This window comes from Miniopterus natalensis, chromosome 10 (genome assembly GCF_054644295.1).
Source record: "Miniopterus natalensis isolate mMinNat1 chromosome 10, mMinNat1.hap1, whole genome shotgun sequence".
Taxonomy (NCBI): Eukaryota; Metazoa; Chordata; class Mammalia; order Chiroptera; family Miniopteridae; genus Miniopterus; species Miniopterus natalensis.
The window spans coordinates 24,901,864-24,917,395 of NC_142090.1; the positions used below are offsets into that span (position 1 = coordinate 24,901,864).

A 15,532-nucleotide genomic window follows, 5' to 3' on the forward strand; every position below is an offset into this window, starting at 1 on the left:
AAGATCAAGTTGTCAGGAGGTTTGATTTCTTCTGAGGCCTCCCTTCTCTTCTTATAAGGGCATCAATCATATTGGATTGCCCACCCTAATGACCCTACTTTAAATTAATTACCTCTTTAAAAAACAACTTCCAAATGTAGTCACATTCTGAAGTATTAGACTTTAGATCTTCAACATGTGAATTTTATCCCAAATAGAATAATGACATTTATCTCATGATTTTTGTGCTGATTAGATATAATTAAAGGTGTAACACAGCATGGCATATAATATGTGCTTAAAAATGTCAGGCTTATTATGATCTTTTGAATTGTATTAAATTTGAATGAAATATAATTCTACTGCCCTGGTGCTCTTTTGTTTCTCACAATATGACAGATTAATGGGAGCATATCAGTTGGCCAATGACTTCTGTGAATAAGAAACCCATATTCTACATTAATAATGTAGAGAAATAGCTTCCCACAAAAGACTATAAAAGTATCCACAAAGGCAACAGGTGACAAACATGGTTTACCTTGTTCTCTGAAATATAAATGAGCCCGATTGAGTGGGAGAGTTTGTGGAAAAAATTCTCTTTTTTGATTGAATTATTTCACACCATACACATCTTACATGTATTACTTGTACATATATTATGAACATCACAAAATAATACTTTTTAGCATTTATATGGTTATAAAGAATTAACTAAGACATTATTAATGGTAAAAATAAATAAATAAATAAATAAAAAAGCCAAAAGGAGAATAGGTGTGGGGTTTTTTTGCATTTTCTCAGATATTTACCATTACAAAAACTTATTTTCTGAAGACTAGAGTTTGTACCTGGCATTGTTTTTCCCCCCTCTGCCCATATAAGATTTTCTGCATTGTTTCTTGTAGTTCGGGTCTGCTGAAAATCAATTCTTTCATTTTCTTTATCTGAAAATGTCTATAATAAACCTTTATTCTTGAAGGATATTTTAAATGGATATAGAATTCTGCATTCACATTTTCTTAAAACACATTAACATTGCTCCACTTTCTCCTATTTTTCATGGATTTTGATGAAAAGTTAACAGTTAATCAAATTGTTGTCCCCTGTATGTAAGATGTCATTTTTCATTTGCCTCTTTCAATAGTTGCTCTTCATCTTTGGCTTTCAACAGTTTGACTATGATGCTGCCAAGCTTGAGCTTCTTTTTGTTTATTATGATTGATTTTGTTTAGTATCTTGGGTATGGAAATTTCTTGTTAAATTTGCAAAAGTTTAAAGAATAATATCTTCAAATTGTTTTGCCCATTTTTTTCTCACTCTCGCTTTACTCTGTGGTGCTCCAGCTACATAATGTGTAATGACTATGTGTAAAGAATATTCAATGATTATTTGCTATTATCTAGTAGGTCCCCGAGCATCTGTGCCTTATTATTTTTTTTTCTGGCTGGAATTTGATTTGATATTTTATATTAATCTATCTTCAAATTCTCTTTCTCTTTATTTTGTCATTTCAATTTGGCAATAAAATTACCTACTTTAAAAAAAAAAAAGTCAGTTATAAAATTTCCATTTTTATTGATTCTAATTATCAGCTGAAATCCACTCTCTGTTGAGATTATCATTTATCAAACTTGTTTTAATTTCCCACATTGGGGTTAGTTATAACAGATACTTTAAAATCCTTATCAGTTAGTTGAAACATCTGATACATTGCGGAGTCACACTTTATCAATTTTCTTTTTTCTCGAGAATGTATTTTTTTATTGTATTCCAGATGTTATAAGTATTAGATTTGGGAGACTTGGGATTGTTGCATTTCTTCAATAGTGCTGTTCTGTTTCACAAGAAAATTTCTTGGTTGAGTTTGATAATCTCCTCTCTAGTCCTTTCTTTTCCAAGCAGCTGCTGGTCCAGCTGGTGGCTCAGGTCCTCCTGCTCAGTGCCCAGCCAGACCCAGTTGAGGAGCTGAGGAGAGGCAGAGTCAGTGGCACTGAGAGGGGCTCCCTGTGCTGGTAATGCAACAGGAAGACCACACCATTTCCAGGAAGGTGAAGATGGCCAGACAGAATATGTTCAGCAGGGAGTGTATGACTAGCTCTAGGTGGGCAACCCACTGAGGGTCAGTGACAATCTCCTCCTCTTGCCACTCCTTCCAGGTCCCCTCTTCTGCTTTCTCAAACTTCCCTTCTCACACCCACTGCCCCCCACACTCCCTGTCCCCCACCTTCACCACCCATGCTGACCTTTGTGGCTGGTGATCTCTGGGCAGGGCTAGATGGGTGACTGACTTGAGAACTGGAGACAGATCTAGTCAGATAGTGCCTGAGGCCACGGTCATGGGGTGGCAGCCCAGTGAGCAGAGCTCAGAGGAATGCAGAGACACATACAGGGGCAACCCCTCAATGCCTGCCCCACTCACCACCACACCAAACACGGCATCTTGCATCTCTGCAGGCAAGACAGCACCCAGCTCTTCCTGTGAGGTCACAGTAGTTGTGGAGCTTAGCGGGGCCCAAGATTTGTTAGAGAAAGATAAGCATAGGGAGCAGGCCGCCTCCTGCTTTGGGGCAGGAAGGGCTGACTGTGCCCAGAATATAGCTGTGGCCTCCAAGGGTGGGTAGTGCCCTAGCTCAAGCAAGTGATATGCTCATCACCAAGAGCTTGTCATCCATCATGGCCAGTGCCTGCTCCCCTAGGATGGAGTCCAACAACAGGGAGGCACCTCATTGGAGGTGACACCCAGCTCCTGGCCCACCAGGACCATGGCTGCCCTCCAGCAAGACTACGTGCAGGTTCAGAGGTGGGATTTGTCCATCAGCCAGTAGGGCCCAACAGGTGGGTGAGGCTGAGGCTGCCAAGGGAACAAAGAAGCTTACCCTCACAGGCTGATACTGCAGGAGGCAGCCATGGGCACTCTGCTTCCCTTATTCAGTTGCTTCTGCTTAGGGCTCTGGGGCACCCCTTCAGCTGGGCCATGCACCCTCCCGCCACAGACCTGCTTAAGGTGGTGTCTTCTGCTCGATATGCTGGGGCAGCAGTGGGGCTCACATGGTCAAGCAAGGCCCGGAGTGCCACCAGAAGTCCACATGCACCCATTGAGCAGAACTTGTGCATTGGCTGACTTACAACCAATGTGCTCTGTCACCACCGCTCCCAGGGCAGCCTCCCTCACACACAGTCCACCTGGACACTCCAGGGCACTCCAGTCAGTGCTGCTGTATCCACCAGTTCCTCCACCTGGAACAGTGAGACAAGGGGTCCTATGTCACACTCCAATGCCAAGATCACTCACACCATTTTGTCCTCTGCTTCAGGGGCCTGACCTGGGTATTCCAGGTGCCATGCAACAGAGTGAGTGACTTCCACATCCCCACTAATGTCATTGCCCACCAAAAAGCTCACCCCTAGGAAATCAGACAGTTCAAGGGGGCTGGCCCTGGGGGCCTGGCATGGTGTCAGGTGATGAGGGTGGTGTGGTGCTTGGAGCCCTAGAAGCAATCAAACGTGGCAGTCCAGAGGGTGGGCTGGACTAGGAGGGCAGGTTACATGCCGCCCTTTCTTCATTTTGATCCACAGGGTCAGGACACTGGCTGTGAACTTGTGCTGGAGCAGGAGAATGGCACTGAAGAACTGGCTGGGCCAGAAGGCATGCCAGGTAGCCACAGAGTCACTGCCTTATCCAAGGGCACCTCCTGGTACTGTGAGAGGTTTGCCAGGGGCAGGTCCACACTACCCACTAAGAGAGCCTGTTCACAAGAGTCCTCCCCACCAAGGCCACAGCCCCCAGGGCCCTCAATGGTAGGCTCCAGTGTGTGGGCCTGCTTTGCCCAGTGGTGGAGCCCTGGGAAAACCAGTGCAAGAGCCACTCCAGCTCCACCACACAGGTGCTCATGAATGGCTGGAAGCTGAAGGTTTGGTGACCAGTGCCTACAGAGCATGTGGCTTCGTGGAGCTGGGCACAAGGCAAGCTTCCAAGACTGGGCAGCCAATCCTGCCCTTTGAGGTGGAAGGGGACTCAGACATGGGGCTCTGCTGAAGTCACAGACACTTCCACCAACACACCCTGCATATCCCACCGGACTAGCCATTGGTAGGGCTCAGTGACCAGAGGATGGACAACATACTGAATAGCAGAGGGTGGGTAGGAGGCCAGGAGAAATGGCTGGACCCAGGGCTAGGGCTGGAGGAGCAGAAAGATCTGAGATCCAGAGCCTAGAGAGGAGTTGTCAGGTCCACCTGCTGCACAGGGATGTGCTCAGGGGTATCCATGAACTCCAGGGCTGTGGGCAGGTAGACAGGGTCCAGGGTGTCTTAGTTAAGTCCATTCTCAGTATGTGCAGGGTGATGGCCACCAGGAGGCAGAGCCAGTGGCTGCAGGGCCCTTGGGGAGCTGCTGCTACACCTGTATATCCTTCCCACTGAAGGGGGGCACTAGGCAGGCAGCTCAGGTGGCTGCAGGCCTCCCTGTCTCCTGTGCCCTCTTGGTGCCACTGGCCACAGCCAGCACAGATGCCAGCCTCTGCTGCAGTTCCCAGACAATAATCCCAATCTACTTTAGAATAACACCATTCCAGAGTCTCAGAACTAAGTATAACAGGTATCCTAGAAGGAGATTGCCCTTAAGGAACCTTTATTTTCTTCTCTTTTTCTAATCTCCCTTTCATTGAGACAATAAATATCTCGTTACCTAATTGGAGTATGTTGGGGGAGTGCAAGGAAATAGGAACAAATTAAAATAACTCCTTAATGAATCCTGCTTTTTACTCTGAATATTTGTGAAATCAATGACAATGAATTTAGTTCAGATATGAAGAGAAATCCTAATTCCGTTTTAGTTTGGATGATATCTAGAGAGAATAAATCTAGTAGTTTTATTATTTCTCATAGTTCTCTAAATTATCAACCATTTGTTAAACTTTTTCAATTATCTAATAGTTATTAGTATTTAAAACTAAGAGACTCAACAGGAAAGTGTGTGGTTACGAGTACAGTGGATCTTTCCACATAATACTGTGCTATGGTAAATTGGGCAGCAGTGCCCATTTAGGGGAATCATCCTTGTACTGGAAGAAAAAAATAACTAAAAAGAGGGCTTAGGCTAGACTGTCACAGGGGCTTTGAACTGAAGTTTCCAAATTTGGAAAATGATTATCTTAGCCCACATTTTATATCTCATCACATCCTTCTTACTTAAGTAAATTTTTTCATTTTTATTACTTAATCAAACCCATTGGCCAATGCACTGTTTTTTTATGAATATCATTAGTTTATTATAGTAAGTTCTTAAGCAGAAAAAAATAAGTCCTCTTGCCTTTATCTTCAGAATAAGATATCTTCAGAATAAAAATGTTACTTTAGCTCTGTCAGTCTGAAGAAAATACCAAAAAAGTTTCCATTAGTTCTGGTCCCTTTTCCCTTGATAGTATCTAAAATAAATTAAACAATGTGTTGATCTACAGCACACATCAAACTCCTTACTTTTCAGGATTTAACTTCAAATATGACCCTACGGTTCATCTTAATTGAATTAATAGCTAGATCGCCACCAAAAAAAATTCTTGAAATGGGCATAATTTCCCTTGTGAAATGGTTTCTCTGACAAACTTCTGCCTACAGCGCTGCTACTCAAATTCAGTGTGCATATAAAACATACAGGGATCTTGTTGAAATGCAAGTTTTTTGCCAAAAATTCTAGAATTTCTGATTCAGTAGGCTGCATTTTTAACAAGTCCTCAGCTGCTGCTGAGACAAATGCTTTGCAGACCCCATTATCTGCTTTATGTGATGCCTTGTGAGATCTTTCCCCTCTCCCTTTCCAGTCACAGTAGAAGACAGAGACATTTTCTTTCTTTCATTAACATCTCTCCTTTTCTGATAGAAAACAGACAAATCTAAGAACCTACTTTTTTCTTTCTACTTCAATACTTTCTCACATACTTTTATTTCTTTTCTTTTCTTTTTTCAAAAATAAAATGCCAGATTTTTTTCTGATGTATGCTTTTCTTCTTCCAAACCAGTTAAGCTATATTTTCCCCCTGTTTCCTTCAAAGTTTTTTTTCTGCTGCTATCTGAAACTTATTATTTCTCTAATTAAGCAACTTAGAGAGCTGGGATGGATTCTGACTTCACTACAGTAGATGACTGACAGTTAAGTGGAGTGACTTTATAAATACTACTATGCACTAAAAATATTATTTAATAATCACATCTGAAAAGGAGAAAAATACATTTGATGCATTTTTTAAATACTTTTTATTCATATAAAACACACATAACTCTAATGTAATTTGAGGAGGTCTGTGTTGTTGTTTTTTACATAATAAATGAGAAATCTTCTTTAGTTAATAGATCATCAAAAGCATTAAAATGTGAATATGCATAAAAACCCTAAAGGCTTTATTTGAGTGCCTTTCTCCTCAAAGAATGCTTAAAAGTGGTCTTTGATATTTTCAAGATAGAGCTTGAGAGACTGTTTATATATCATCTTTCTATTGGTAACTTAATTTCTAATCTTAGAAAAATTCAATTATGTGTAGCACATATTTAATTATAGAGCTAAGAGAGTAGGTGCAATTGGTATACTAGGGCACTTCACATACACTAAAGTGTTATATTCCAAGAGAGTGGAGAGTCTACATTCATGGTATTTTAGAAAAATAGTAAACTGTATATGCTCAGTTGATTAATCTGGTTTTCATATATTTTCCTTTTTTAGAAATATATTGAAACATTAGTATTTGTTTGTTATATGGCAATTAATAATTAAATTTATTGCTTCACTTATTTTTACATATATAGTAACATGTCACAGAATGTTAATAAGTAATCATATGTATTAAGTAGCAGTTTATTTTGCTGTGTTATTTAATTTTCCTTCTTAACAGAAGCTTTATAAATATTAACATTTAATTTTCTCCCATCTGTTCTGTATATTCAGAACTTACTAAAACCAAGTTGATTACTTCCTGAAATAATCACCACCAATCTTTTATAGTACAGTGTTTATTAGTGTACAAAGTAATGATCTACTGGGGAATGTTAAATAAATCTTGTTACTAGTCAGATTTATGATGAAAAAATCAACAAGAAAATAACTCAAGGAGTAGAAATAGTGTTTTAGGTGGAGAAGAGTTTATAAATCACTCTTTGTCTTTGGAGCTTAATAGAAAAGTTTTTATAAATTCTGCATGCAATTATGACAGAACTAAAACCCTATCATTCACTATATTTTTAATAAGTAATTTAAATTAACATAATCTTATAAAATGCTATGTTTAAATGATAAAAAATAGGGTGAAATGAAAAGCTACCAAGTATATTCTTTGAAAATGTTTTTTAATTCATAAGATTATGATGGTACATATCTGTACCTATTTGGTGCATTTATTTTGTGGCTGCTTTTTTAAAACCCCCATTTTTCTTGACTCTGCCATTTATAATATGTCTACAGACACAACCAAATAACTGATCAACTAAACTAAAATTTGAAGGATTCTATTCAGTAGAATCAGGTTCATTTCTAAAATATATAGCACTGCAATTATTGTTAATCTGAACCTTTCCTCAAAGTACTGCCATATTCCTCATATCTCTATCCAAGAGTGTTTTTTTGTTTTGTTTTATTTGTTAACCCTCACCCAATGACATTTTCCCCCCACTGATTTTGACAGAGAGAGTGAAAGGGAGGGAGGGGAAGAGAGAAACACAACTATCGGTTGCCTTGCACAGGTGCCACATGGAGGCCCAGGATTGAACCTGCAATCCAGGTAGTGCCCTTGACTAGGAATTGAACCCACAACACTTTGGTGCATGGGCAATGCTCCAATCACTGAGAAAAACTGGCCAGGGCTACATCAGGTTGTTTTAAACCATATTTATGTAACTCTGTGCATTAGGGTGTTTTGTTTTTTTTTAACTTTTCATTATTTCTTTAGCATAACTACAACATTAAAGAAAGTATTTTAAATAGAAGAAATCATAGTTCAGAAAATACTATTGCATGATCAAAACAATTTTTCACTTTACTGACTTCCTTAAAATATATCTTATTGCCATAATCAGGGTTTATTTTTGCATTTTGCCTTTTTATTTAAGAGAAAAATATTTATGGAAAATTAAGACTCATAATTAACATAATATATACACATGTTATATTATAGTGTAAAATATTTGATATTTGAAATAAAAATTTCTGTCCTAGCTGGGTTGGCTCAGTGGCTAGAGTATCAATCTGTGGACTGAAGGGTCCTGGGTTTGATTCCACCCAAGGGCATGTACCTCCATTGCAGGCTTGATCCCCGGCCGCAGTAGGGACACATGCAGGAGGCAACCAATCGATGTGTCTTTCTCAATGATGTTTTTCTCTCTCTCCCTCTCTCCCTTCCACTCTCTCTGAAAAGCAATGGAAAAAATATCCTCTGATGAGGATTAAAAAATAAAAGATAAAAAAATTAAAAATTTCTTAGTTATGAATTTGTGTGATTTATTTTAAAATTTCACAGCATGATTAATACATGTGTGTGTACAAAAATCTTAATCTAAATTTGTAAATTTAAGACTGGCTAATTAACATAACTATCATTTTCTATTATAATGCCATCTCTCTGACAAATTAGCTTACTGAATTTTAAAACAATTTTTGAGTGGGAATTTTATGGTGTATTCACATGTACTTAATTGGCAGTTTTGTGAAAAAACTAATTATTCTTCCATAATGATGTCTAAGAATTCAGCAAGCCAACAAATTATGTCAGGCATAAAACCTCAAAGACTATAGTCTGTTGGTCTTGCATCGTCCATTTTACAGAGGATCCAGCACATAATTTCCACCATGAGACCTGTGTATCCTGCCATCTGATTCAGTGGAAGACTTTTCTCAATTGGAGGGGGGAGTGTGGCGAGGGGTGGTAACCCTGCAATAATGTCAACATTAAAAAATGTTAGCGGAGACCACACAAAAACTGGTAGGAAGTGTAGACACAAGAGGGCTGGCTGTGCTTCAACAGGCAGCAGCTGAAGGTCCAGAGGGATATCTCAGCTGTAGGGGGTTCCCACTGAAGACTCTGGGGCATAAAGTCCAGGCTGGGCTTCCCAGCCAAGAGCACCAGAACTGGGAAAGGTGCCCACATGACATCTGGCTGCTAGAAGCAGCTGGGTTTCTGTCTGCCAGGGAGAGGAAGTTGGAACTGCAGTCACCCTCTTAAAGAGCCAACTCACAATGTTTCATGTGGAGCCACTCACCTTGGGCTCCAGTGGAGGAGGAGTGGAGTGGACTGGAGCTGTCTGGGAGACAGCACTGGAGTGGGGAGAGTCTGGGGAGAGTCATTCTCCCAGACTGTGGAGGACATCTTTCTTGGGAGGCAAATTTTAGGCTTTTGCCTTAGGGGGAAAACAATTGCCCCACCCTGCTGGAGAGCCTCTTGTCCTGCCCAGAGGATTTTCTACAGACTGAGGCTTGTTAAGAGACTGATAACAACCAACTGCCCCATCCTGTGTAGCTACCACAGCCTGAGGCTCATTAGGAGAATCAGGTTAACCAGTCTGCAGATTGTGGCAGACCTCAGGGTGCTTTGAGTCTTTGCCTGATCTGTTTTGGGACTTGGGCCCTAGAAAAGCAGACTTTGGTGTGCATCTTGGTCCTGTCCAAACACATCCAGCCCCAGCAGTGGAGACCTCAAGCCCGGGGTTGTTGATAGCCCCAAAAAGGGTACCCAAGGCCAGTCACAAACTGTGTCTGACATTGGCCTGTACCAGAGACCCTCCAAAAAGCCTGAGAATCCTAGCAGATCCACCTAACACTTAACCAAAATGGGGAGACCAAAAAACAAGCCACAAAGCTGGACAACCTGGATGTAGTGGATAAATTCCTAGAAAAATACAACCTTTCAAAACTCAATCAGGAAGAGTCAGAAAGTCTAAATAAGCCAATAACTGCTGATGAAGTTGAAGCAGTAATCAAAGGGCTCCAACCACACAAAAGTCCTGGCCTGGATGGCTACACAGGGGAGTTTTACCAAACATTCAAAGAGGAGTTAACACCTATCCTCCTCAAACTGTTTCAAAAAATCCAAGAGGAAGGAATACTCCCAAACTCTCTTTACGAGGCCAGCATTAGCTTAACTCCAAAACCAGATAAACACACTACAAACAAAGAGAATTACAGGCCAATATCCCTGATGAACATAGATGCTAAAATCCTCAACAAAACATTAGCAAATTGGATCCAGAAATATATTTAAAAAGATCATACACCATGACCAAGGGGGATTTATTCCAGGGATTCAAGGCTGGTACAATATTTGCAAATCAATAAACCTAATACAGCACATAAACAAATTGAAAGATAAAAATCACATGATCATATCAATAGATGCAGAAAAAGCACTCAAAAACTCAACACCCATTTTTGATAAAAACTCTCAGCAAAGTGGGAAGAGAAGGATCATACCTCAACATAATAAAGTCCATATATGACAAACCTACAGCCAACATCATACTCAATGGGCAAAAACTAAAACTATTTCCATTAAGAACAGGAACACGACAGGGGTGTCCACTTTTACCACTCTTATTCAACATAGTACTGGAAGTCCTAGCCATAACAATCAGAAAAGAAGAAAACATTAAAAGGTATCAAAATTGGAAAGTAGGAAGTAAAACTCATTATTTGCAGATGACATGATATTGTACATAGAGAATACTAAAGATTCCACCAAAAAACTACTAGATTTAATAAATGAATTCAGCAAGGTAGCAGGATACAAAATTAACACCCAGAAATCAATGGCATTTTTATACCCCAATAATGAACTGTCAGAAACAGACACTATATAAACAATCCCATTTACCATTGCAACTAAAAAAATAATGTACTGAGGAATAAACTTTACCAAAGATTTAAAAGAACTTTACTTGGAAAACTACAAGACACTGAAAAAAGAAATAGAGGAAGATATAAACAAATGGAAAAATATACCATGTTCATGGATTGGAAGAATTAACATCATTAAAATGTCCATATTACCCAAAGCAATCTATAAATTCAATGCAATCCCTACTAAAACACCAACAGCATATTTCACAGATCTAGAAAAAACCACTTCAAAGATGTACATGGAACCAAAACACCCCCCCCAGCGATCCTGAGAAAGGAGAACAAAGTTGGAGGGATCACAATACCAGATATCAAGTTATACTACAAAGTCACTGTAATCAAAACAGCCTGGTACCGGCACAGAAACAAACATATAGATCAGTGGAAGAGAACAGAGAACCCAGAATTTGACCCATGCCATTATGGTCAATTAATATTTAATAAAGGAGGTAAGAACTTACAATGGAGTAAAAGCAGTCTTTTCAATAATTGGTTTTGGAAAAATTGGAAAGATACATGCAAAAAACTGAAACTAGACCACAAATTTACACTACACACAAAAGTAAATTCAAAATGGTTAAAAGACTTAAATGTAAAACATGAAACCATAAAAATTCTAGAGGAAGACATAGGCAGTAAAATCTCAGGCATCTCTCATAGCAATATGTTTGCTGATACATCTCCTAGGGAAATAAACTAAGGAGAAAAAAACAAATGGGACTTCATCAAAATAAAAATCTTCTGCACAGCAAAAAAAACAAAAAACAGCCTCAAAATACAAAGGAACCCCACAGTCTGGGAAAACATGTCTGCCAATGACACATCTGATAAAAGGTTAATATCCAAAATATATTAGGAATTATGCAACTTAACAGAAGGAAGACAAACAACACAATTAAAAAATGGGCAAAGGACCTAAATAAACACTTTTCCAAAGAGGACATGTAAATAGCTGAGACATATGAAAAAATGCTCAATGTTGCTAATAATCAGAGAGATGCAAATTAAAACCATAATGAGGTATCACTTCACAGCTGTCAGAATGGCTACCATCAACAAGTCAACAAACTAAAAGTGCTGACAAGAGTGTGGAGAAAAGGGAACCCTAATACACTGCTGGTGAAAATGCAGACTGGTGCAGACACTATGGAAAGCAGTATGTAGTTTTCTCAAAAGATTACAAATTGACCTGCCATTTGACCCAGTGATCCTACTTCTAGGAATATATCCTAAGGAACCCCAAACACCAATCTCAAAGACCTCATGCATTCCTGTGTTCATAGCAGCACAATTTATAATAGCTAAGATTTGGAAACAGCTCAAATGCCCATCAGTAGATGAGTGGGTAAAAAAGCTGTGGCACATTTATGCCATGGAATACTATGCAGCTGTGAAGAGGAAGGATCTTTTATCCTTTGGGACAGCTTGGAGGGAACTAGAAAGTATTATGCTAAGTGAAATAAGCCAGTCAGAGAAAGACAAGTACCACATGATCTCACTTTTATGTGGAATATAATAAACAAAATAAGCTGATGAACAAAATGGTTCCAGAGACATAGAAGCATGGGACAAACTGAGGAATCTCAGAGGAAAGGGGTGTGGGTGGGGAGATATTAATTAGGGAGCTTGTATATTTATGAACATTGCCTATTGACCCGGACATTGATGTGAGGAGGGCCTGGGGGTTGAATGGACATGGGGTGGAGGGGATCAGTGGGGTTAAAAAGGGAACATCTGTAATGGTCTCAACAATAAAGATAAGGAAACATTAAAAAAAAAAGAGAGAGACTATATTCTATAAATCAAATGTTTCTTTTATCACAGAAATAAATGTTTTAATGAAAAAAATAATAAGCTGAATGACTTTGTTTTCTAATATGTGTCTGTTTTCTTTTTCTGTCATTAAGGGGATTTCTTCTGTCTCTAATTTGTTTTCATCATGATATACTCACCAAAAAGCAAGTACATGGGAGTGAGAATTTTTAGACCCTACTTTTCTCACCGCTAACATTGAAAAAAAAGTTGATAGAGGGAGAAGATTGCAGTGGATTATGCTGAAGCTACACTGACACTCTCCCAGGACCAAAGTGGAATTACAACTAAAATATAGAAAAATCATCCTGAATACCCAACTGAAGACTAGCTAGAGAGAACCCTTATAACAAGGACATAAAAAGGAGACCACATTGAGACTGGAAGAAAGTGCAGAGGCACCAGAGGGCTGGGGAGGCTCCCATATGTAGCAGAATATGTCAGCTGCACTGTTTCCCCCTGAGAAGTCTGGGATCTATCTCCAAAAGAGTATCCCTGGCACAGATCACCAGAAATGGGAAAGGTATCCACAGAACACATGATGGTGAAAAGCACTCAGAGGTGTTTCCAGCAGAGAGAGGGGGCTATGTACACAGACACACCCTTAAAGAGACAACATACTAATTTTTGTTTGCAGCCACTTACCTTGGGCTCCAGCAGAGGGAGGGCAGAGTGGACTAGAGCTGCATGGGGAGAGTCTAGGGATGGTGGCTTTGTGGGGAGAGGACAACTGTCTGGATCCCTGTGCTGAGTCATTCCCCCATACTGCTGCAACAATCTTTCTCAGGCAGAGTTTCCCATTAATGCAGCTTTTCCCTGGGGGGTAGAAATTGCCCCACCAAATGGAAAACCTCTTGAATTACCTCATGGAGTTTATAACCAGCTGAGCTCTACAACCTGAGGGTCATTAAGTGATTGAGACTAACAGCCTGCAGGCAGAGGTGGATCTCTAGATGCTTTGAGTCTTTGCCTGACCTGCCACTGGGCCGTGGGTAAAGAAAAGCAGACCTTGATGCACAACTTGATTCTTCTCCACATCCATTCAGTATCAGCAGAGGGAACTACAAGATGTGGATCACTGTTAGGTCCAAACAGGATACTCAAGGCCAGTCACAAACAGCATCTGACATTGGCTTGCACCAAAGACCCTCAAAGAGGCCTAAAACCAATAAAGCGAGTGACTAGCTTCAGACAACAATAGAGCAGAATCGAATAAGCTCCACAAGAAGTATCCACAGGGAGATATTGGCAGGCTCCAAACCCTGCAGAGGAGAATTTTACTTCATGTGATAAGCAACAACACAGCAGTCTGAGTGCTGTGTTGCACATTGAACCTCACTGTCAGCCAGCCTGAGAGTGGAGCCTGCCAACAAATAAGCCAACAGCAATCAAGACTCAATTACAAAAGGACGGCCCAAACAACACATACATGAGACACAATTAGAGCTGCCAGGTGTGGTCATTAGGGAGACTATGCCACTGGTCCCACAGATCACCTATTACATATGGCAACCCCAACCAAGACTGGGGGTCATTGTTTCTAATATATAGAAACAAACCTTAACAGGCAGGCAAAATGGGAAGACAAAGAACAAGCTTAAATGAAAGAAAAGCAAATTCTCAAAAAGAGCTAAATGAAATGTAGAAAAGCAGTTTATCAGATACAGAGTTCAGAGCAATGATTATAAGGATGCTCAACAGCAAGAAAAAATGATATAGAAACTACAAAAAACAACCAGTCAGAAATAAGAAATGACATAGCAGAAATAAAGAATACACTGCAAGGGATAAACAGTAGATGAGAGGAAGCTGAGAACTGGAAGACAGGGTAGAAAAAAATCAATCGGAGAACCAAAAAAGAAAAAACAATGAAAAACCAGGACCGTTTAAGGGAACTCTGGGAAAACATGAAATGTAACAATATCTGCATTCTTGGAGAACCAGAAGGAGATGGAAGTGAGCAAGGAATGGAGAATCTCTTTGAAGAAATAAAGGCAGAAAACTTACTTAACTTGATGAAGAAAAAAGTCAAAGAAGTTCAGGAGGCACAGAGAATCCCAAGAAAGAAGAACCCCAAGGGGCCCACACCCAGACCCATCATAATTAAAATGCCATAAACTAACGACAAAAAGAGAATCTAAAAGCAGCAAGAGAAAAGCAAATTGTTGCCTACAAAAGAGCTCACATAAGACTGTCAGCTGATTGCTCAACAGAAACTCTACGAGCCACAGGGGAATGGCATGGAGTATTCAAGGAAATGAAAAGCAAGGATGTGAAACCAAGACTACACTATCCAGCAAGGCTATCATTCAAAATAGATGGTGAAATAAAGAGTTTCATAGACAAAAAAAAAGGCTAAAGTTTATCACCTTGAAACCAGCAATGCAAGAAATGTTAAAAGGACTGCTTTAATAAGAAATAGAGAAAGAAACAAAGGCATAAAGAATAAAGATGACAACAAATAAATACCTATCTATAATAACCTTAAATGTAAATGGATTAAATCATCCAATCAAAAGTCAAAGGATAGCCGATGACCCATGTATATACTGTCTACAAGAGACCTCAGAACAAAAGACTCACACAGGATAAGAATAAAGGGGTAGAAAAAAATTTTCCATGTAAATGGAAACAAGAAAAAAGCTGGGGTAGCAATACTCATCTCTGACAAAAATAGACTTCAAAATGAAGGCCATAACAAGACACAGTGAAGGTCTCTACATAATACTAAAGGGATCAATCCAACAAGACAATATAACTCTGGTAAACATATATGAACCCAATATAGCAGCACCTAAATATGTAAAAAATCTTCTGGAGGACTTTAAGGGAGAGATTGAGAGCAATATGTCATTGTAGGAGACTTTA

The 15,532-nt window shown here is 39.6% G+C and overlaps 1 pseudogene; it reads right to left on the minus strand.

The window, feature by feature from the left end:
• Window positions 1-1,818: 1,818 nt before the first annotated feature.
• The window catches only part of LOC107524868 (transmembrane protein 132A pseudogene), a 49,837-nt pseudogene continuing 36,123 nt past the window's right edge, over window positions 1,819-15,532 (minus strand).